The sequence below is a fragment of the Macaca nemestrina genome, chromosome 13, assembly GCF_043159975.1.
Source record: "Macaca nemestrina isolate mMacNem1 chromosome 13, mMacNem.hap1, whole genome shotgun sequence".
Taxonomy (NCBI): domain Eukaryota; kingdom Metazoa; phylum Chordata; class Mammalia; order Primates; family Cercopithecidae; genus Macaca; species Macaca nemestrina.
In genome coordinates, this window is record NC_092137.1 from 117,235,322 (window position 1) to 117,259,894 (window position 24,573).

The 24,573-nt window shown below is 45.2% G+C and overlaps 2 pseudogenes; both read left to right on the forward strand.

Annotated features, from left to right (window-relative positions):
- The first annotated feature begins 3,733 nt into the window (after window positions 1-3,733).
- On the forward strand, window positions 3,734-7,102 carry LOC105490320 (lysosomal Pro-X carboxypeptidase pseudogene; annotated as a pseudogene).
- A 10,885-nt stretch (window positions 7,103-17,987) lies between these two features.
- Window positions 17,988-18,737, forward strand: LOC105490114 (small ribosomal subunit protein eS6-like; annotated as a pseudogene).
- The last annotated feature ends 5,836 nt before the right edge of the window (window positions 18,738-24,573 follow it).

The window sequence follows — 24,573 nt, forward strand, 5'->3', positions numbered from 1 at the left end:
GAAGCTGTGGTGGGCAGGCTTTTCTCTCACTCACCTCCCAGAATGCAGGCCAGCAGGTCTTCACCCTCTAGGCAAGATGCTGGAAGCTTCTCCTCAGGGGAATCAGATGACCGAGGAGGAGAGACCTGAAAGTACTGACTTCAGGGGTTCCCCAGCACACGGCCCAGCCAGATTACCCTACTGAGAAGTTAACAGTCAACAACTCCCACTCACCTCCCCACCACATTCCCCCAGTACAGAATGTCCAATCAGCCTTTCACTCCTGGGCTCTAAACCCAGGGAGATGGCGCCTTTAAGAGATGGCTCTAAATCCATCCCTTTTGACCTTCCCAGTGGAGCTATCTTGAATCTCCTCCTGTCAAATAATGGATCCTTCTAATCAGCAGTGGAAAACCAATCAAGTTGCTTCCATCTTTAGTATCCTTCCTTCAATGCCCCGTTGTCTCCAACTCCACACCACATCCCTTCTCCCCATTAAAGTCACATTTTCTCACCTTCCAGTTATATTTCAACCCACTGCATCCTATCTTCTATCTCACAACCCAGAAAATCTGCCTCGCCCAAGGAAGGGCATGGGAATTGCTAACAACAACAGAGACACCTTGGTCCTTCTCAACTTGGCAGCAACATTCAATAGTGTTGATCAACACCTTCCTAAAATATTCTCTTCCATCGGTTGCCATAAGCATCCTCTTCTCCTAGTTTCTCTCCTGTTTCAGTGACCACTTCTTAGCTTCCTTTGCTGCCTCATCCTTCCCTACGCAACCTATAAATCCTGGCATTCTTTGGGGTGCAGTCCTGGGCTTTCTATTTCTCTGTGTTCTCTCCTTAGTGGATCCTATTCATTTGATTCCCAAATGTGTACCTTCAACTCAGACCTCTCCTTTTTGTCCAAAGTCATCCTTGGAATTTAACTGGACTCACCATTTCCCCTCCAAATTCAGCCCTCCTCCAAAGCCCCTGTGGTAAATGGTCAATATCTGTAGGGTTGCTCAAGTTGAACACCACACTGAGAGTCACTTTGACACCTTCTTCATGTCCCATGTCCAAGTCTTTACTAAGTCCTGTTGATTATATATTCAAAATATACCATGAGTCCATCTCTTTCTGTCCATCTTCATGACCCCAATCCAGGCCCCTGTTGTCTCTTGCCTCCTGATGACTTTCCTCAGATTCATTCTCGCCCTTCAGTATGTGGGTTTCTCTTCAAATAAGCTGATCAATCTTTTATTCTTTAATTCATAGTACCCCCCCTTTTTTTCTCCTTTTTCTCCTTTATCCCTTTTGCCTTTGTTAAATGCCCATGCATGCCACAATACCAGGCGTTATCAATACCAGTTCGCATTCCTTCCCTTATTTAAAAAGAAGACTAACATTCTAGCTCATTACAGACACCCCTTCCCCTTCCTCTCCACTTTCTTTTACGTGCCCACCCTTTCTAAAAAAAAAAAAAAAAAAAAAAAAATTCAAATGGTTAGCCAACAGAGATTAGTTTAAATTATACGACCCGACCCCAGCCAATGGGGAAAGGATAAACGGGCAAGACTTGCATCAAAAATAAAGGCTCTCATGCACCTTTGTTCAAGTGTGTTCTCATGGCAACTGGCCAAAGAGGCACCCCTCTACGCAAAAGTAAAATTGCTTTGCTAAAAGTCCTTTGTTCGAGTGTTCAATTTCCTTAAGATTTTAAGCGTTATTCCTAACAAGTGTCACTCCCCCTGCTTGAAACACTCTAGTGGGTGCACTTTGTATTGCATCCAAGATGGGAACAAAATCTTTAACTTGGCCTCTAAGACCGGGGTAATCTAGTTCCTCCCCAGCTAGCTTTTGTTCCTGCCATTCTAGCCTCTTGGGCCTTCTTTCACTCCTTGCCCCTGGGCCTTTGCCCTTGTTGCTTCCTCTGCTCCCCAGTATCCTTCTTTATTCTCCTCTGTATTCAGACAACCCCTCTTTATCCTTCAAATCTCCATTAAATCACTTATTTAAAAAATTATCTCTGATTCCTCACTCCCACACCACATTCCCATTTAGACAGGACCCCATTATGTTTGCTATGGTTTGAGAACCCCCAGCAAAACTCATACTGAAATGTAATTGCCAATGTCATAATGTTGGGAGATGGTGCCTTTAAGAGGTGACTAAGTCATTAAGATGAATTGACGTCTTTCTCAAGAGACTAGGTGTGTTCTCTCAGGAATAGTAATCTATTAGTTCTTGCAAGAATAGGTTGTTACAAAGACAGGTTGCTTCTCTTGCTTTGTCTCTCTGCACATGCCTGCTTCCTCTCTGCTTCTTTGCCATGCTATGATACAACACAATCCTCACCAGAAGCCGAGCGGATGCCAGCGCCAAGCTCTTTGGCTTTCCAGCTACTGTAACTGTGAACCAAACCAATCTCTCTTCTTTATACATTACTCAGCCCCAGGGAGTCCGTTATAGCAATACTAAACAGACTTAAGACAATGTCCATATTCTATTATAGCAACACTAAACGAACGAAGACAATTTCAGTCTCATAGCAGTCACATTCTCCTTTGTAGCACTTGTATGACAGCATTAATTGTGCAAGTGTGGTGCCTTCTCCATTAGATTACGCATGTTGAAGGTAGAGATAATGTCTGTCTTGTTCAATGATGTAACCTCAGAAACTACCACGGGGTCCAGAACATAGTATGTGGTCAATAAATATTTTAAATATGTGATCATGAAAGCTATTCTTGAATTTGAGGACATCTTTTGGAGTACTTTTTAAAATTTTATTTTTGGGTGTCTGCAATCTTCTAGGAGAAAGGAAACAAATCTTATAGTCTATGTCACCCTTTTAAAATTGCAATGTCTGTCTATCCTCAAGTACACATTAGCATGTTGCAGTAATTAGCGCTGTCTTATATTTTGCTATTTTTATTACAATAAAGGAGATGCCAGGGAAATTCCCCTTGTGGGTCCTGAGTATCCAATCAAATGTTGCCTTATTTCATGACTTCTTCCTTTTGGTCTTCAGACTATCCCTTAAAGTGGCTCAACTTAACTGTAGGCCACAAGTTATATGAGGGGTCTTCAAAAAGTTCATGGAAAATGCATATAATGAAAGAACTAGGCTTTGGAAATGGAAATGGAAACTATGGTTTCCATTTTCTGCACCAAAATAAACTCGTACTAACTTGTTATAACATGTCTGAATGGGATCTAGTTTGAGGCACTAAAAATGGTTTAATCATTTTGAAAAAAGCCCCTATCAGAGCAACATGAATTCTGCTAAAACTGAAGCAAGAACAAACATCAAATTTATGGTGATTCTTGGGTAAGAAGAACGGTGAAATCATAGATGCTTTATGAAAACGTTATAGGAAGAATGCTCTGAAGAAGTCAGTAGTTTATGAACAGATAGCTCATTTTCAGAAGGAACAAGAAGATACGGAAGATGAAGCCCACAGCAGCAGACCATCCACATCAATTTTTGAGGAAAAAATTCATCTTATCCATGCCCTAATTGAAGAGGACCAATGATTAACAACAGAAAAAATATCCAACACCATACACATCTCAGTTGGTTCAGCTTACATAATTCTGACTGAAAAATTAAACTTGAGCAAACTTTCCACTTGATGGCTGCTGAAACTGTTGCACCCAAATCAGCTACAGACAAGAGCAGAGCTTTCAATGAAAACTTTAAACAAGTGAGATCAAGATCCTGAAGCATTTCTTTGAAGAACTGTAACAATTGTAACAGGAGATGGAATGTGGCTTTACCAGTATGATCCTGAAGACAAAGCACAATCTAAGCACTGGCTACCAAGAGGTGGAAGTGGTCCAGCCAAAGCAACAGTGGACTGGTCAGGAGACTGTCATGGCAACAGTCTTGTGGGATGCTCAAGGTATTTTGTCTGTTGACTTTCTGGAGGACCAAAGAACGATAGTATATGCTTATTTTGAATGTGTTTTGAGAAAGTTAGCTAAAGCTTTAGTAGAAAAATGCCCAGGAAAGCTTCACTAGAGAGTCCTTCTCCATTATAACAATGCTTCTGCTCATTCCTCTCATCAAACAAGGGTAATTTGGTGAGTGTTTCAGTGGGAAATCATTAAGCATCCACCTTACAGTCCTGATTTGGCCCCTTTTGACTTCTTTTTCATATCTTAATCTTAAAAAATTCTTAAAGGGCACTCATTTTTCTTCAGTTAATAAATGTGAAAATGACTGTATTTACATGGTTAAATTCCCAGGACCCTCAGTTCTCTGAGGGTTGACTAGATGGCTAGTATCACTTACAAAAGTGTCTTGAACTTGATGGAGTCTATATTGAGAAAGTTTATATTTTTTATTTTAAGCTGTTAATTGCAGTTTTCCATGAGCTTTTTGAAGTCTCCTTGTATACACGATGGTGCAACATGTAATAGTGCAGTAGTTTGATTTTAGTTTCAAATGCTAGGTCTGAATTAAAGGCATGTGAATGGCTGTTAGTGATGCAATCTGACTGTGGTTTATGTGTGCATGTGTGGGCCAGCCCTGAGTGCCCAGCCTCTCCCCATCACAGCTATGACTGCTCCCAGCTAAAGTCGCAGAGGAAGCAGATCTTGAGCCTCCCCAAACTGGACTACTTTTTTCGTTTGTTTGTTTGTTTCCTAGATGGAATTTTGCTCTTGTTGCCCAGGCTGGAGTGCAATGGCACAATCTCGGCTTACTGCAACCTCTGCCTCCTGGGTTCAAGTGATTCTCCTGCCTCAGCCTCCAGAATAGCTGGAATTATAGGTGCCTGCCACCACTCGCAGCTAATTTTTTTGTATTTTTAGTAGAGATGAGGTTTCACCATGTTGGCCAGGCTGGTCTCGAACTTCTGACCTCAGGTGATCCACCAGTCTTGGCCTCCCAAAGTGTTGGGATTACAGGCATGGGCCACCATGTCCAGTCTCGCCTGGACTATTTCTGTGCACTGCCCAAGATCTGCTGGTGGAATTCTCCCTTGCTATGGACTAAATGTTTGTATCTCCCTCAAATTTATATGTTGAAACCCTAACTCCCAATGGGATAGTATTAGGAGGTGGGGCCTTTGGGAGGTAATTAGGTTTAGATGAGGTCGTGAGGATGGAATTCATGTTCTTACAAGAAGAGAAGAGACACCAGATCCCCCGTCCTCTGCATGTAGGGACACAGCGAGATGGTGGCCATCTGCAAGCCAGGAAGCAGTCCCTCTCGAGGAACCACATCAGCCAGAACCTTGATCTTGGACTTCCGGCCACTAGAACTATGAGAAATAAATTTCCATTGTTAAAGCCATTCAGTCTATGGTATTTTGTTATAACAGCTCAAGCCATCGAAGACATTTCCCAGCTCCCTTTTCCATAAATCTGCCCTATATTCTCCCCAGTCTGGGGGCTGTCCACTCCCTCCCTGGCTCTAGGTGGAAGGCAGCTGTTGAGTTTACTTTTGTTTAACTCTTATCTGGTGATATTTTGTTGTCTAAGGGCTTACTCAGAGAAAAACAACCTGTTCTTAAACTCAGCCTCAAAACTAGAAAATTTCTTTTTAAATAGAGAAAACATTCACTTAATATGGCTTTAGCCATGCACGGCAGCCACTAGCCTAGCCGTGGGCCACCAAGCCCTCCTGCTCCTGCTCCTGGCTTTCCTGGTGCCCTGGACCACCACAGCCCTCCAGCTGGCCTTGCACTCACCAGCCTTAAGGGCTCTCGGCAGCCTGCACTCACCAGCCTTAAGGGCTCTTGGCAGCCTGCACTCACCAGCCAACCCCACATCCCACCTGGCTGTTGCCAAGAACGGCTTGGTTCTCCACTTCCCTCAGAAGGTTGACCATTTTGGATTTAATACTGTGAAAACTTTTTAACAGCAGTACCTAATAGCTGATAAATACTGGAAGAAAGATGATGGGGACATCATCTGGTTCTGCAATAATACGTGGTTCATGTGGGATGGGGCTGAGGAACTGAAAGCTATGTTGGTATATGCGGAACAGTGATACTGTGGAGAGTCCCTGCCCTGTGATGACCCGTTCCAGGATTCTGGACACTAGGATCTCCTGCCATCAGAAAAAGCTCTGGCTGATTTTGCAGAGCTAATCAAACACTTGAAAAGAACAATCCTAGGAGCTGAAAATCGCCCTGTCATGGCCCTCTAGGGCCCCTGTGGTGGCATGCTTGCAGCCTAGTTCAGCACGAAATACCCTAGTTGGAGCTCTTGCAATTTCTGCCCTTATCTGGCAGTTTAAGGATTTGATACCTTCTGGTGTATTTATGAAGATCGTAACTACAGATTTTAGGAAAGGTGTTCTATATTGTTCAGAGAACCTCCGCAGGTCCTGGGATGCCGTTAATCGACTCTCAAATATGGGCGGTAGTTTGCAATGGTTTCCTGACGCAAGACCTTTGAAAGACTGGATCTCTGAAACCTGGGTGACGTGCAGTGGTGAGCTATCCTCATGCACCTAACGATAGACCAGCATTTGCCTGCTTGGTCTATCGAGGTCATGTGCCACTATTTGAAAACACCCAATATATCGGATTCGTTGCTGCTGCAGAATATTTTCCCAGCTGTGAGTGCATATTACTTAGGTCAGGTGACATGCCTGAATAGTTTAGAGGCAAGAACTAGCAGTCTGGGATTCCTGGGTTGGAGTTAGGCCTGCACAGAAATAGTCATCCCTTTTTGTATCGATGACCTGTTTGAACTTCACTCGTGGAACTTGAAGGAGTTTTCTGATAACTGTTTTAAACAGTGGGGTGTGAGACCAAGGCCCTCCTGGATCACTACTGTGTATGGAGGCAAAAACATTAGTTCGCACATAGACATCGTTTCCAGCAATGGTAAACTAGATCCCCGGTCAGGAGGTGGAGTAACCAAGGACATCACAGACACCTTGGTTGCAGTCACTGACTCAGAGGGACCCACCGTTTAGATCTCTGAGCCAACTTCAGTTGAGCCAACTTCGGTGGTGAGATGGCTCACCACCATCTCAGAGGGGCCCGTTGAGATCTCTGAGCGAACGTGGGCCTTCGGTCCCATGTCTGTGCTGTTAGCCCCCTCTCTGGAAGTTAGACACATGAAGAGATGGATCAGAGAGTTCCACCACAGTGCGGGAAAGCAGTGCTGAGAAACTTTTGATGGTTTTTAGTTTCTTCTTTTATGTTCACACCACCCACATTCCTGTTCACTTCCGTTTTCTACATGTAGTTACTTTCCCTTGTTCCTCACTCAATCTGATGGCACGGAGGGGAGACAGAAGACAGGGTGATGGTGGTGACAGCAGCCATCCCAGGAGTGTGATTTCCTGGGCTCCTGCTGACTGTGTACCACCTCCAGGAAGATTCTCTTCCTGATCGCTCTCCCACACCATCAGTGGCCCTCATCACTGGAGCAGAGTTCCTGACTGCCTTTCACAGAGAGAGAGTCATTTCCTGTGTTTCTCTGCAAGCAGGGATTTCTCCTTGGTTTTGAGGTTGAAGTCTCTTTGACCCATTTATAAGTCCCCACCCTCCCCCGCCCCCTGAAAAGGAAAAGCAGACGATAGATAAAAATGATGTCATTGCAGCTGGTAGGATGTCTGATGCCAGTCCAGGAAATGGGAGCCATTTCTTTTGTACTGGATTTAATGATTTAATGACTTTGAACTGTGCTGTGAATTTTTTTCTTAGAGATGGGGGTTTCGCCATGTTGCCCAGGCTGGTCTCTCCAACTCCTGAGGCTCAAGTGATCTGGCCACCTCGGCCTCCCAAAGTGCTGGGATTACAGGCATGAGCCGCCATGCCAGGTCTGTGCTTTAAATAAAGAATAAGACTGGACCTTTAAAAACAAACAGGCCGGGCGCGGTGGCTCAAGCCTGTAATCCCAGCACTTTGGGAGGCCGAGACGGGCGGATCACGAGGTCAGGAGATCGAGACCATCCTGGCTAACACGGTGAAACCCCGTCTCTACTAAAAAATACAAAAAACTAGCCGGGCGAGGTGGCGGGCGCCTGTAGTCCCAGCTACTCGGGAGGCTGAGGCAGGAGAATGGCGTAAACCCGGGAGGCGGAGCTTGCAGTGAGCCGATATCGCGCCACTGCACTCCAGCCTGGGTGACAGAGCCAGACTCCGTCTCAAAAACAAACAAACAAACAAACAAACAAACAAACAAACAAACAAACATGGCTTTACATGCACAGGTACAGGCAGAGCTCACACTTACCACCCTTTTAAATTTCACCTATTATATTGATATACTGCAGTTGACTAAGTCATTCCCCTATTGTTGTTCTGCAAATTATTTCCAAGTTTTTGTTACTACAAATAGAATAGCAGCAACTTGGACATTTCAATACTGATTGTTTTTCTCTAACTTTTACATATTTCCTCAAAGCTTCCTGGTTAAAGAGTATGAGTTATCTCATGGCTTTTTCTTTCTTTTTTTTTTTTTTTTTTGAGACAGAGTCTGGCTCTGTTGCCCAGGCTGGAGTGCAGTGGTGTGATCTCAGCTTACTGCAACCTCCACCTCCCAGGCTCAAGCGATCCTCCCACCTCAGCCTCCTGACTACAGGTGCACACCACCACAGTTGGCTAATTCCTAAAATTTTTTGTAGAGATGGGGTTTTGCCATGTTGGCCAGGCTGGTCTCTAACTCCTGAGCTCAAGTGATCCACCTGCCTCAGCCTCCCAAAGTGTTGGGATTACAGGCGTGAGCCACCACGCCCAGTCATCTCACTGCTCCTACAGCAAAGGCCACATTGTTTGCAAAAACCACTAAGATGTGTAGGGCACCAGTGATGTGCAAATGAGCCTGCTCTATCTCACACTTACCAGTACTAGGTCTTGTCATTTCTCTTTATTTGAAGCAGTTTAAAAGATACTTATTAAGCCCTTAGAATTAATTATTCATTTCTTTCTATGCAGAGTTATGTTGTAATGAACAAAATGCTAACACTCAGAAATCAATTCGACAAAACAATTTCTGATTATTTTGCCAACAATCAGAAATCTCTGCCTGAAGACCCACAGATTCAACTCTGCCGTAGCCCTTTTCCTGCTCTTGAATGTGCAAGTTATTGGTTTTTAATATCAGTTTTACTTGAAAGGATTTATGAGGACAAATGGTGAGTGACAAAGCAAACAAACAAATAGATAAGCAAGGAAGTATTTCCTTTTCCAACACAGGCCTCCTCACAGTCACTGTGTTCATTGCAGGCCATCTAGTGGATCCACGTGGGAAAAATGCCCAGCGCCGAGGGAGGGGAGGGAGGGGAGGGAGGGGAGCCGCTTTCCCAGGTGAGCGCAGATGGGGCAGGCGCTGTAGACACAGGACGCTGACTTACGGTCCTGTTTCCTCACAGGAGGAAGAGTTGCAGGTTCCCCAGCTCCCAGCAGCTCCCCGTGTACTATCATTCCACGTTTCCTGGGGAGATGATCTGGCCAGGCTCTTCCTGGCTGGGGTGTGTGAGAACCAGCCGGGACTGGAACACAGTTGTTAACATCTACTTATGAAACTGCTTAAAGCTGGGGGCTCAGTGAAAGGCACGACTTTCTAGCACAGAAAACTCCCCACAACTTCCGTAAGCTGAGGGGCCAACGTTACAGGCTTTTATTCCTTCGCCAACCATTCATTTAGTGGCCTGTATACGAGCAATGCTGTGTGCATTCTGCAGGTGGTTCTAGCTGGGGCTGAGTCCAAAGTAGAGGAAAGGACTTAGTTGTGAAAAACCAGTAAATGGTAGACGGCAATGAGACGAGCATGGGGCCACTGTACGACAGAGAAGCAGAGAAGGGTCCGTGGAGGAAGTGGAATTTTGTTTTTCCTCATAAGCTTAATTTTGGCTTTATTTAAACAAAATGATACACACTTGTAAAAATTAATAAAACTAAAAAGTGAATAGTTCCCTCATTCCCCTACGCACTTCCATTCCTGACAGGTGACTACTGTTTAGAGTCGGCTTGGCATAATTAATTCCAGGAGGTGGTTTTTAAACTGAGTCTTAAAGGATGAGATTTGGTCAGTGGAGGGGGTGGGAGAAGAATGATGTGCTGGGACTCTGTGGAGTGGGAAGAGTTAACTATAGATGGGCACAGTCCCATTATCATTGTGAAATTCTAATTATCCTCAAATCCCTTGAGTTTCTGGCAGCCTTCATCATGTAATAAAAAAAAGAAGAAGAAAAGAAAAAAAAAAAAGGAGGAAAAAAAGAGTTAATTCATTCCAGACACCTGAGTTCCTTCAGTTTTTTTTTTTTTTTTTTTTTTTTTTTTGGTTTTCTTCTTTGGTTTGACACTGAGTGAACCCAAGACGATGAATCATAAGGCTTCACCTCATGAATGTTCTATTGCAAGACCTTTGACTTTCAGAACTTTTTCTATTGCACTCAGATCCTCAGGCAACTTGATATTTTCCTGCACTCCCTGGCCCTTGCTGGGAAGGGTGGCATTTATTTACCTGCAATTGTGGGGGGTTTTGCTACGCAGAAGCATGTACTTAACTTCCAATTCAGTTACTCACAGCCTCATTCTTTGTAGACCTCTGGACTAGTTTCTACGCTCTTCTCCCAGACAACCTATACTTACCTCTGTCAGAGTACTTAACAATCCATATTGAAAATTGCTATTAATTATTTGGCCATATGCAGACCATAAAGTCCATGAAACCTGTCTGCTCACTGTGGTAGGCTCAGTGCCTAGGAGCTCAAATATTTGCAGAATGAATGTATGAGTAACGAACAACCAACGTCCTAGAGGAGGTCTTCTATTGTAGGAGTGGCTACAGAGTATATTAGCCACCATGCACAAGGAATAAACGGATAACTCACTGCCAGCTCAGCACTGCTCCCCACACAGGAAGTCTGAGGTTGGCCTCCTTTGTTGATGCCCGACTCATTTATTCTTGAGGAGCATTAGAACGTTCTGGGATCACACTGCTCGGTGCATGACACACATTCTCTCCAACCCTTTTCCTCCACCTCTTCCCCAGTCAGTGGTGACCCACAGTCAGCACATGCTACAAAATCATCCTTCGCACATGGATGGCATCACTCCATGGCCTGTGCTTACCTCCCCCTCCTGGAGCCTCAGAGGAAGCCAGCCTGTTGCACAGAGTGTGGACAGCCCAGTCACAGGCAACTGCCCCAGCTCCAGGGTCCACACTGACCCCCTAATCCACATTTCCTGTTTCTCTTTTCCTTAACTCTTCAGTTTCTTGATGTCCTCCTCATGTCTGCCTCAGGTCCTCTGAGCTAGTCAGGACAGGCTAGGTGCTGCTGCAACAACAAGCATCCCCCAAATCTTAGTGACCCCATACAGTAAGTTTGTAACTGTCGTAGGTCCATTGCTTGATGTGTGCAGCAAGTTAATACGCCAAGACATTGGGTCACAGCAGAGAAAGAGGTTTAGTCATAGGGCTGATGAATGAGGAGATGGGAGAAACCCTCAAATCTGTGTCCCTGAGGAGTTAGTGTTTTTAAGGGTTTCAGAGTGGGCTGAAGTGTGGAGAGAGTTGATTGGTAGAAAAGTGCAAGGTGAAGTCATGGGACAGGGAGAGGCAGAAGCTGTATTCTCATGATGATTTTGCTTCTCTGTGGGGGTCTTCAAACTGGTTGTTGTCAGTTGTTCCACTGAAATTTGGGATCCGGAAAACATCTTCAGGAATTTTTAAACAAAAGCCTGTGAGTCTAACACCAGAGATCCTATCTATAGGAACAATGGGGATGCAAGAGTGGTCGCTATGCAGTGCTGCGTGACTTTCCCTTATAAGGAAGTGGGTCAAAGGGCAGCCTGACACTGGGTGCAGTGGCTCACGCCTGTAATCCCAGCATGTTGGGAGGCCGAGGAGGGTGGATCACTTTAGCCCAGGAGTTGGAGGCCAGCTTGGGCAACACAGTGAGACCCTGTCTCTACAAAAAATAATTTTAAAAACTAGCCAAGTGTGGTGGCATTTGCCTGTGGTCCTAGTTTCTTGGGAGGCTGAGGTGGCAGGATCACATGAACCCAGGAGGTTGAGGCTGCAATGAGTCATGATTATGCCACTGCACTCCAGGCTGGGCAATAGAGCAAGACCCTATCTCAGAAAAAAAAAAAAAAATAGTGCATCCTGATTAATGCTTAATTGTAACTATATTTCTATCCAGAATGCTTGTCAATCATGTGAGGATGGCTTCAAGCTTATTTCTTGCTGGTCCTACATGTCTAACATGGGTTGGCAGGGGATTTCTACAAACATTTAAGGACCCAGGTTGATGAAGATTTCTCCACACCCAAGTCCCTGATCTCTGTGGCATGAGAAGAAGGCAATGTGGCAAATTGCACACAAGCCCCCAGAGCTCACATTTCAGGGCCACAGCAAGTCATGTGGCCAGGGCTAATTTCAGTGGGTGCAGAGAATTAAAATTTTACCATGAACCAGAAGGAGAAAAGAACCGGAATAGTTGTGGATGGTTTTGTGACTGCAGCCTCTCCTCTAACTGACAGTGTGTGGGGATCCGTCAGCCCTGCTGACCTTGGCTGTCCTTCCTGGCTCAGCTTGGCTCGCTCCTTCCATTTTAATCCACCCACGGGTTACAGGGGGAAAAAATATTTCTCTGGCTGAGGAAACCAACCACTACTTCCTGCCAGAGGAAGGAATCGATCATCATTCATGGGAGATGAGAGTCATGTTATTAAGCAAAATTCCCACAGAATTCTCAAACACTCACTTAAGCCTGTAATTTTTACTCAGCCAGTCAGGTAAGTTCCACAAACATTTCTCAAGCCCGTATTATGTACCAAGGACCCTGGGACTTGCTGGGTTATACATTTTAACCCCACACAGTCCCGGCTCTGAAAGAACTCTGATACTAACATGCAGGCAGGCACATTCAAAAACCTCCCAAGCAAGTCTTGCCTTTGCAGGGGTACCGATGGGGCTGGAGGAAGACATCCAAGGGGAGCCCGTGGGGAGAGTCAGCGTGCGTCTCTCAGTCTGAGCTCAGGAGCCGATAATGTTCTCTTCAGCAGAGAAGTTGCATCCAGGAATCTTACCATTGCCCGCTCTGGGCAGGCAGGATCAAAACGCGTCACTTTCAACAAACCAAGGCCTTTCTGAGAGATGCCAGTGAGTGATGTGGTGAACGGTCTTAGCGTGGGTTCAAGTCTCAGCTTCTCCACTTGCAAGTGAATGGCTCTCTGGGCTGTTTTATCATCTCTAAAATGATGTTTTTGTGAGGATTAGATGAGACAATGTCTGCAAGGCACTCACCACAGTCCCCTGAAGACAGCGGCAGCCAGGCAGCATTTGCCTCTGCCGACATCCGTGAGGCATGTCTAAGCGTCTGCGGTGGGTGCCCAATGTACTGGACACTCAGAGAGGGTTCCTTTTTATCACACATGCCCCATTTACAACAAAACGTTTTTAGTAATAATCATTGTATTCATCCATTTTCACACTGCTGATAAAGACATACCTGAGACTAGGCAATTTACGAAAGAAAGATTTATTGGACTTACAGTTCCACGTGGCTGGGGAAGCCTCACAATCATGGCGGAAAATGAAAGGCACATCTCATATGGCAGTGGCAAGAGAGAGAATGAGAGCCAAGTGAAATGGGTTTCCCCTCATCAAACCACCAGATCTCGTGAGACTTATTCACTACCATGAGAACAGTATGGGAGAAACCACCCCCATGATTCAATTATCTCCACCTGGTCCCTCACACAATACATGGGAGTTATGGGAGTACAATTCAAGATGAGATCTGGGTAGGGACACAGAGCCAAACCATATCAGAAATGCAATGACTAATAATAATGGCCAGACTAATGCAGTCAAAGTTCCCTTTCATTGAACTTTGTGTATATAATCATGAGAGTAAAACTTAAAATATAAAATAAATACCCACTACAACAAAGGAAAGATGCAATGGATTCATGCTTTTTAATTCCATTAATTTTTTAAATATAATGAGGAAAACTATGTACCTAAAAACTGGTCTTTCAGCCAGATATGGTGGCTCATGCCTGTAATCCCAGTACTTTGGGAAGCCAAGGCGGGTGGATCACCTGAGGTCAGGAGTTCTAGACCAGTCTGGCCAACCCAGTGAAAGTTCCATCTCTATTAAAAATACGAAAATTAGCTGGGTGTGGTAGTGCATGCCTGTAATCCCAGCTACTCAGGAGGCTGAGACAGGAAAATTGCTTGAACCAGGAGGCAGAGGTTGCAGTGAGCCGAGATCCCGCCATTGTACTCCAGCCTGGGAAAAAAGAGTAAAACTCTGTCTCAAACAAAACAAAACAAAAACAAAAACAAAAACAAAAACAAAAAACAAAACTGGTCTTTCATGGCCGTGAACAATATTAGAGTTGAACAGCAATAGAACAAAAAGCAAGATGAATAGAAAAAATGTACGTCAATTTTAAATATTCACATTTTCAAATATTTTTCAAATGTAATAATGTATTTCACATATGAAGAATTCACACATAACAGAGATAGTGTACTTTCAGGTTGCTTTTCTGTTTCACAGAAAGTACACTATCTCTATTACGTGCAAAGTTTAAATTTTAAATGTAAGTCAAAACTCCAAGTGATTCCACAGAAAGGCACAATTGCAGTAACTCAAATTCTGTTTCTTTATCTTTACAGTCACTCTATCATCAGTGTTCATTTCAAACCTACTACTTAAATGCAGGAATATGTAGTTCCACAGAAAACGAGACACGAACTCAAAGTGAACTTTCTCAAAAGGAACGCAAAGCAAACTTACTCTCCTAAGAAACAGATGTAGCGAGTCCATGCTAATCCAGGGCCAACTGTATAATTGCAAGTTGTCTAAATTAACTTACATGTAGTGTACAACATCGAAGAATTGCGGCAGGCAGAATTCTAAGATGGTCCCCAAGATTTCCAGCTCCTGGTCTACAAGCATCTTCTCCATCATCGAATCAAACATTAATATGGGGACTGCTCTGAAGGACTTTGCAAAGATAATTAAAGTCCGAAATCAGTTGACGTTTTAGGAAGATTATCCAGGTGGGCTTGGCCAAATCCCACAAGCCTTCCCGATCTGGTGCAGATATCAGATACGTGGGAAATCAGAGATCTGAAACATGAGAACTATTTGACACATGTGACTGGCTCGAGGATGGAGGGGTCATGAGGCAAGGAATGTGGGTGGTCTTAGGAGCCAACTGCAGCCCCAGCCAGGAGCCAGCTAGGAAGGAAAACTTCAGAACTAAGACGACAGCAAGGATCTGAATTCTGCTAGTAATGAGGATGAGCTGGGAAGTTAATTTTCCCCCACAACCTCAAGGTGAGGACTCAGCCTGGCAGACAACATAACCTCAGCACTGTGTCCCACAGCAGAAAGCCCACTGTGCCACACTGCACTAGACTTCTGACCCATAGACCTGTAAGCAACAGGTGGGTTTGTTTTAAGCCACTAAGTTTGTGGCAGTGTGTTATGCAGACACGGAAAACGAATACAATGGAGAAGTAATATGAATATGTTAAGGTTAATGCAAATAGATTAAAAATCTACATGAACTATAGCCATTGTATAGAACTTAAACCAAAAAAGATGTTTTCATAGGGAGGAAAATTGTATCACTGGCTTTGTTTAGAATTGCCAAAGCACAGTGATAATTAAAAGTGGACTTTTAGTCAGTTTTATTATTACTCTAAAATTCTTTATGGACAGTGGCCCCAACTCCCTACAGCTGAGGGCTGCTCCCTTTGCTCTGCCCTTGGTCAGCCCCTGGAACCCAAAGAGAGGAAGAACCTTCCAGCTCAGGCAGCTATTTAGTAGCAGAGCAGAAACCTAATCTGAGGCCTCTTGACTCCCAGCCCTTCCTTTATTAGGTGGACCTTCATTAAATTGAGGCTGCATGTGTGTGGGGCAGAGTTGTGCCAAGTCTTGTATAGGTTTTCTGATAAAATTCTTAGTAAGACAACCAGCTAGAATCCACTAGGAATCACTAGCAAGAGGCTGCAAAGTTTTGTCCAAAATGAACACCTAATTGATTGAATACTACCTCAACCAAAATGGGGCCAAGGAGATTGTCATCTGTCTTAGTCTGCTCAGGATGCTATAACAAATACTATATACTGTGTGGCTTAAACAATATAAATTTATTTCTCACAGTTCTGGAGGCTGGAAGTCCAAGATTAAAGTGGTGGCTGATTGGGTTGCTGGTGAAGCCTGTCCTCCTGGCTTGCAGATGGCTGCCTTCTCCCTATGTCCTACATGGCAGAGAAAGAGTGCACTCTGGTCTCTTCCTCTTCTTATAAGGACACCAGCCTCAAGATTATGAATTTGGAAGAGGCACAGGCATCCAGTCCATAGCACCAACATCTGCCTCTGGACTGGCATATGATTTCAGACCTTTTCAAGGAGGTGATATTTTTATTTTATTTTTTAGAGAAGCTTTTTAAAAAAAAATATTTCAACTTTTATTTTAGATGAAGGGGGTAGACATGCAGGATTGTTACATGGGTATATTGCATGATGCTGAGGTTTGAGGCATGATTGATCCCATCACCCAGGTGGTGAGCATAGTCCCCAGTAGCTAATTTTTCAGCCTTCACTCCTCTCCATCCCTCCTCCCTCTGTAGTCCCCAGTGACTTATAAATGAGAACATGTGCTATTTGGTTTTCTGTTCCTGTATTAGTTCACTTGGGGTAACAGCCTCCAGCTGCATCCATGTTGCTGTAAAGAACATGATTTCATTCTTTTTTTATGGCTGAGTAGTATTCCATGGTGTATACAACACATTTTCTTTATCCAATGCAGATGTACTAGTCTAGACTTGCATAGCTGGAAAGGACCTTGGAGATCTCACAGGTCTCCAAGACAGCTGGGTTCTCAGAGCTGCTTCTGTACTCCACCAGTGGCAATATCACACATCGGGTTTCCCATTCTGAGCACATCCTTCCTTGCTGTGTGATATGGTTAGGCTTTGTGTCCCCACCCAAATCTCACCTTGAATTGTAATCCCCAGGTGTTGAGGGAGAGACCTGGTGGGAGGTGATTGGATCATGGGGGCAGTTTCCCCCAGGTTGTTCTTGTGATAGTGAGGGAGTTCTCATGACATCTGATGGTTGTATAAATGGGGGTTTTTCCTGGGCTTTTCACTCTCTCTTTCTCCTGACAAAATGTGAAGACGGTCCTTGCTTTCCCTTCTGCCATGATTGTAAGTTTCCTGAGGCCTCCCCAGCCGTGTGGAACTGTGAGTCAATTAAACCTCTTTCGTTTGTAAATTACCCAGTCTCAGGAATTTCTTTATAGCAGTGTGAGGACGGACTAATACACTGTGTTTCTTCTAACTAATTAATCACACTGGACATGCAAGGGTCATTTTCTCACTTGCTTCAGGGACCACGGAGCAAGCTCCAGAGTGTCAGAGGGCCTGGGGCAAGCTGGCCACCCCTTACACAGCACAGGGCCACAGCACATTTGTATTCAGAGATACAGTGACCACATTTATGGGTATTTCTGTCACAATTCAGCTTCGAGGCAGAGTTGTGGTTTGTCAGTTATAGTTTGAAGGCATTTTCCATTTAGTTTATAGATGTGTCTCAAATCTGTGAAACTGGTGACCCCTGAAATATCCCTGGACTCCTAGTTTAAGAAACCCTTTGTTAAAAGTTAAGTGCTGTATCTCCCAGTGACAACTGTACCAACGTGTTCTCCAGTAACATACAAAGATGCAAACTGTCGATGGAATATTTGGGCAATGCTTGGTTTTCCAAATAATCTTGACTATGTTGCGTATTCAGTCTTTTTCTGATTACTGTCCATCTAATAATAATAATAATAATAATAATAATAATGGATAACATTTGTGCCTGTTTTTCCCCTTTTGGGTTCTTATGGCTGATCCCAAAGAATGAGCCCACATGGCCCAGCTTTTATGTGAATCCCTCAAAAAGCACAAAAAAAGGGGTCCAATTTTATAACCTACACCAGAAATTCTCAAACGTTTTGGTCTCACTCTTTAAAATTATTGAGGGCTCTTTTTCCAGGCACCTCAGAGGCAATCAGCACTTCAAGATGAGGCTGAATGTCTCCTTTCTAGCTGTCGGCTGCCAGAAGCTCCTTCAAGTGGACAAGGAATGCAAACTTTGTATTTTTTATGAGAAGCATACAGCCACAGAAGTTGCTGCTGATGCTCTGGGTGAAGAATGGAAAGGCTCTGTGATGGGAATCAGTGACAGGAATGACAAACAAGCTTTACCATGAAGCAGGGTGTCTTGACTCATGGCTGGGTCTGTGTGCTACTGAGCAAGGGGTATTCCTGTTACAGACCAAGGAGAAGTGGGGCAAGAAGCACGAAGTTGTTTGTGGCTGCACTGTGGATGCCAATCTGAGCTTTCTAAACTTTGTTATTGGGAAAAAAAAAAAAAAAAAGGACAGAAGGATATTCCTGGACTGACTGATACTGTTGAGCATCATCGCTTGGGACCCAAAAGAGTTAGCAGAATCCACAAACTTTTCAGTCTCTCTAAAGAAGATGATGTCCATCAATCCATTGTTAAGAAAGCCCTTAAAGAAGGCAAAAAATCTGGGACCAAAGCACCCAAGATTCAGCTGCTTGTTACTCTATATGTCTTGCAACACAAATGCTGGCATATTGCTCTGAAGAAACAGTGTACTAAGAAAAATGAGGAAGAGGCTGCAAAATACGCTGAACTTTTGGCCAAGAGAATGAAGGAGGCCAAAGAGAAACTCCAGGAACAGATTGTCAAGAGATGAACACTGTCTGCTCTGTGAGCTTCAACTTCTGAGTCCAGCCAAAAATAGGATTCTTTTGAGTAACCAATAAATAAGACCAGACTCCCAAAAATCAAATCAAATACAATTGAGGAACTCGAGAGTTTTTGTGTATGTGCCTTCCATCTAATGCTATTTACTTTATAATATGGTTTGGCTGTGTCCCCACCCAAATCTCATCTTGAATTGTAGCTCCCATAATTCCCGTGTTTTGGAATTATGGGAGGGATCTGCTGGGAGAGAATTGAATCATGGGGGCAGTTTCCCTCATACTGTTCTTGTGGTAGTGATAGGTCTCATGAGAGCTGATGGTTTTATAAGGGCTTTCCCCTTTCACTTGGCTCTCGTTCTCTCTTACCTGCTGCCGTGTGAGACATGCCTTCCTTCTGCCACGATTATGAGACCTCCTCCGCCACGTGGAACTGGGAGCCCATTAAACCTCCTTTTCTTTATAAATTACCTAGTCTCGGGTATGTCTTTATCAGCAGTGTGAAAACAGACTAACACACTCTGTTAGAAATTAGAGCTGAGAATTTAAAAATTATCTTCATTAATTCACTTTAAAAACAATAAATCCATTGGTTAAGTAACACATTTTTATTTTAAAAAGGTTGTATTTTTAAAAACTTTTAACAGGAAGAGTAGAATTGTTTTACATTTTTGCAAATCTTTTTAATGTCTGGCTTAATAGAAGACAGCTGGGTTCTCAGAGCTGCTTCTGTACTCCGCCAGTGGCAACATCACACATCGGATGGCTTCCAGTACACTCCACTGTATGGTCGTGAGGGAGGGAGTAGAAAAGGCAGATAATAGCTTCCTGTCATGGTGAAAATACCTGCAGGCATGCAGGTGCCCTGAAGGGTCCCAGGAACACAAAATCTTCAACACATCTTGAAAACCACTGACCCAGCCTCTCTTCAAATGCCTTTTCCTTTTCTTTCTGATTCTCTCTCCTCTGAAACTACTCTGGGGTTCTCACTGTGAAGCCATGCTTCCACCAATCCAACAGCCAGTGGGGCAATATTTTCCCGTGTCTCTACATCTCCCACACCCTCTGCACTGAGTAGCTCTACTTAGCCTTTTTCTGGTTTTTTTTTTTTTTTTTTTTTTTTTTTTGGTGCTTCTTCTGTCACTCAGATGGTCACCCAGTCCTTCATTTCCATTCACCTCTCCTGTCCTCTCATCTTTATCTTTCCTCCCATTCTGTGTCACGAAAAGTCCCCAAACTGGGTGGAAAAGGCAGTTCTTTATTTAAAGTAGAGGAGAGGTCAGACATGGTGGCTCAAATCCATAATCCCAACACTTTGAGAGCCTGTGATCAACTTGGGCAACATAGTGAGACCCTGTTTCTGCGAAAAATAGAAAAAAAAAATTAGCTGGGTGTGGTGGTGCATGTCTGTAGTTCCAGCTACTTGGGAGGCTGAGGTGGGAGGACTGATTGAGCCCAGGAGTTAGAGGCTGCAGTGAGCTGTGATCGCGCCACTGCATTCCAGCCTCGGTGACAGAGCGAGGCCCTGCATCTAATAAATAAGTAAAGGAGAGGAGAGCAGAGTAGAAGCTGAGCAGGCAAAGATTGAACTCCCTTAGGGCAGAAAAAGGGAGGTAACAATTTAATCAGTTTCCTTTCTGTCAAAAGGCTAAGCCCTAAGTGGTTTGAATCCTAATAAAACACTGGGTTGGGCATGGTGGCTCATGCCTATAATCCCAGCACTTTGGGAGGCTCACACCGGCGGATCACCTGAGGTCAGGAATTTGAGACCAGCCTGGTCAACATGGCAAAACCTTGTCTCTACTCAAAATACAAAAATTAGCCAGATGTGGTGGTGCACACCTGTAATCCCAGCTACTAGGGAGGCTGAGGCAGGAGAATTGCTTGAGCCCGGGAAGAGGAGGTTGCAATGAGTCAAGATGATGCCACTGGACTCCAGCCTGGGCGACAGAGCAAAACTCCATCTAAAAAAAAAAAAAAAAAAACTAATAAAATATTGCTCTATCAAATCCCCCCTCCCTAGCCCCTGGGGTACCCCGTGTGTACCCCTATCATGTTCCCCGCCTGTCACATCCCGTTGTTCTTGCCTATTGGTCTCCCCCACCCTGGCTGGACTGTCACACAGTGCCTGGGGCCATAAGTATTGAATAATGCATGGATGCACCCAAGAGCAAATATGAGACGGATGGGGGTTTCCCCTTTGTGGTTATTTCACTGCGTCTTCACCTATCTGGGCCCCTACTTCAGCCCCCGGAGTCTAGGACCCAAGTCTAATTTACCACTGCACCTCTGTGCACAGCGCCTGGCACATGGCAAGTGTTTAGTCAGTGTCCACCGAATGACGAGGAACACACCTGTTTGAAGGCTTCAGCCTTGGTGTCAGAATCACCTGAACAGAATATCAGTGGCTGCCTCATTTTCCCCTTGGTTGCCCACCACAAACTTAAAACTCATAACTTCCGTGCCCCAAATTGTGAATGTGCCATTGGTTTTGCTGCAAATGAAGCAAATGAAGAATTCTGCCTTGGCCCCATCTTCTTTGAGGCCAAAGTCATTAAAAGCATCTGTTCCTACACACGGAGGTTCCAGTCAAGATTTGAGCAGGGCCGGGCGCGGTGGCTCAAGCCTGTAATCCCAGCACTTTGGGAGGCCGAGATGGGCGGATCACGAGGTCAGGAGATCGAGACTATCCTGACTAACACGGTGAAACCCCGTCTCCACTAAAAAATACAAAAAACTAGCCGGGTGAGGTGGCGGGCGCCTGTAGTCCCAGCTACTCGGGAGGCTGAGGCAGGAGAATGGCGTGAACCCGGGAGGCGGAGCTTGCAGTGAGCTGAGATCCGGCCACTGCACTCCAGCCCGGGCGACAGAGCGAGACTCCGTCTCAAAAAAAAAAAAAAAAAAAAAAAAGATTTGAGCAGATAATCATGCAGAAAACATCTGTATCATAAGAATTTGAGAAAGATGAGGGGAAAGAGGTTGAATTTATAGCGCCTTAAATAAAAGACTATTTCCCCATCCCACTTCTTCCCCTCCTTGTTTATGATAAAAACCAGATGACTGAACCGAATGCCATTGAAAGCTGGGACCTCAGTCCGAGGGAACTGACACTTAGATGGGGAAATGGTGGCTCAGGTAGCCATCGGAGGGCCTGGGGGCCCCGTGCAGGTGTTGGGGGGCTGTCTGTGCTTTTGCACACATCTGCCTCCCTCAGGAGGAGGGAGGCTCCCACTTCTGTCTCTCTCCCCTGGCAGGGGCAGAGTGAAGCCGAGTGGGTGCTGGGAACGAAGCCCAGCTGAGCCCCAGGCCTTCCTCCCGCATCCTCCTCTTTCACCCTCCCAGTGATAAAAGACACCCCCAAATCAGATTAAAATGACATGTTTTGGTGGTTCCTGTAACTTGAAGGACGCTGCTCTATCTTCCTTCCTGAAAGTTGTCATCTCTGTGAAGCCCCAGATGAACTTGGACATTATGTCTGTCTTCGCTCTCCGAGGCGGGGCCCACTGTATTCTGGGGTGAGTTCCATTATCCCACCTTTGCCAAAGTACACAGCAAGGGTCAAACAGAGGCATCTGGCCTTAAGTAGCAGCTTCTGAGTCCCCTTTCCTGCAGGTCTAAATGGCCAAAAAGAACCTTGGTACTTATGTATTCAGCTCTCTATTGCTGGCTTTCATTGGGTTGCTGTTGAGAGAGCTTTGTCAAATGAGTTCAGAGGTAGGTTTATTTGCAAACTTATTTATTTATGCTTATTTTAACTTATATATTACCTACTTTAAACTCCCCCCACCATCTCTGTGCCTTTTTAAATTGCATTTTAAAAATGCTAGGCTGGGCCGGGCGCGGTGGCTCAAGCCTGTAATCCCAGCACTTTGGGAGGCCGAGACGGGCGGATCACGAGGTCAGGAGTTCAAGACCATCAGGGCTAACACGGTGAAACCCCATCTCTACTAGAAATACAAAAAATTAGCCGGGCGTGGTGGCGGGCACCTGTAGTCCCAGCTACTCGGGAGGCTGAGGCAGGAGAATGGCGTAAACCCGGGAGGCGGAGCTTGCAGTGAGCTGAGATCCGGCCACTGTACTCCAGCCTGGGTGACAGAGCGAGACTCCGTCTCAAAAAAAAAAAAAAAATGCTAGGCTGGGTGCGGTGGCTCATGCCCATAATTCCAGAACTTTGGGAGGTCAAGATGGGAGGATCACTTGAACCCAGGAGTCTAAGACCAGTCTGGGGAATATAGCAAGACCCCATCTCTAGAAAAATTAAACAATAATTAGCCGGGCATGGTGGCACACACCTGTGGTCCCAGCTACTCAGGAGGCTGAGGTGGAAGGATCGCTTGAGCCCACTGCGGGGAGAGGTGATTGCATGACTGCACTCCAGCCTGCGAGAGGGAGACTCTGTCTCAAAAATAAATAAATAAATAAATAAACAAATAAAGGATGCTAGATGAGACACTCATTAGTAAAAGGTCTGGAGATGAGGCGCGGTGGGTGTGCGACCCCCCAGGGCCAGTGTTATTATTATTTTTTTGGAGGAGGAAGTGTCGTACTCTAGGCTGTTCATCATTATCTCGAGGAGGATGGACCACAAATCTTTCTGCTTCCCTTCAGGCCACCAGTTTCGTGGTCTGAGGATAATGCAGAAGTAAGGAAATAAAGGGAAATGAGAAAAGGGAACAGGAACCCATTCCCTCGGATTAAAAGGAGGTGGGGAGGTGGGAGGAGAAACTGGGAGAAAACCAGAGCGCCACTGGCCACGCGGGAGAGGGGGAGAGGCTCTGCTGCCTGCTACTCAGGGGAGTGCCTGATGCTGGCAGTGGGCTGAGCAGGGCTCACTCCATGCGGGGAGTCAGTCGGTCCAGCAGGGCCTCCCCCAGGTGTACACAGCTACCTCAGACCCTGGAACATGGCTTCCAGCTCCAACCCCAGCTCACACCAGGAATTCTCCCACCCAGGACTTCTCCAGCCTCAGCATACATCAAAATCACTGCGAGGGTTTGTTGAAACACAGTGGGCTGGGCCCCACACCCCAGAATTTTTATTTTTTTATTTTGAGACGGAGTTTCACTCTTGATGCCAAGGCTGGAGTGCAATGGCGCTATCTTGGTTCACTGCAACCTCCACCTCCTGGAATCAAGTGATTCTCCTGCCTCAGTGTCCCAAGCAGCTGGGATTACAGGTGTGCACCACTATGCCCAGCTAATTTTTTTTGTATTTCCAGTAGAGATAGGGTTTCGCCATGTTGGCCAGGCTGGTTTTGAACTCCTGACCTCAGGTGATCTGCCCGCCACGGCCTCCCAAAGTTATGGGATTATAGGCATGAGCCACCACACCCAGACAACCCTCAGAATTTTGAACTCAGGAGTAGCTGTATCCCAGTCAAGCTGGAGTAGATAGAGCCTGAGAATGTGCATGTCTTTCTTTCTTTCTTTTTTATTTGAGACGGAGTTTTGTTCTCGTTGCCCAGGCTGGAGTGCAATGGCATGATCTCGGCTCACCCCAACTCTGCCTCCTGGGTTCAAGCGATTCTCCTGCCTCAGCCTCCCGAGTAGCTGGGATTACAGGCAGGCACCACCACACCCGGCTAATTCATTTTTTGTATTTTTAGTAGAGATGGGGTTTCTCCATGTTGGTCAGGCTGGTCTCAAACTCTCAGCCTTAGGTGATCCGCCTGCCTCAGCCTCCCAAAGTGCTGGGATTATAGGCAGGAGCCACCGCTCTGACCGAGAATGTGCATTTCAAAGGACTAAGAATGTGTATTTTTAAGTCCCTGGTAATATTCACGCTGCTGGTATGAAAAGCACACTTTGAAAACCATGTTGCCGCTTCCCAACCTCACAGTTGCCTGTGTACCTGTTTCGACCACCAGATTTTGCCTGG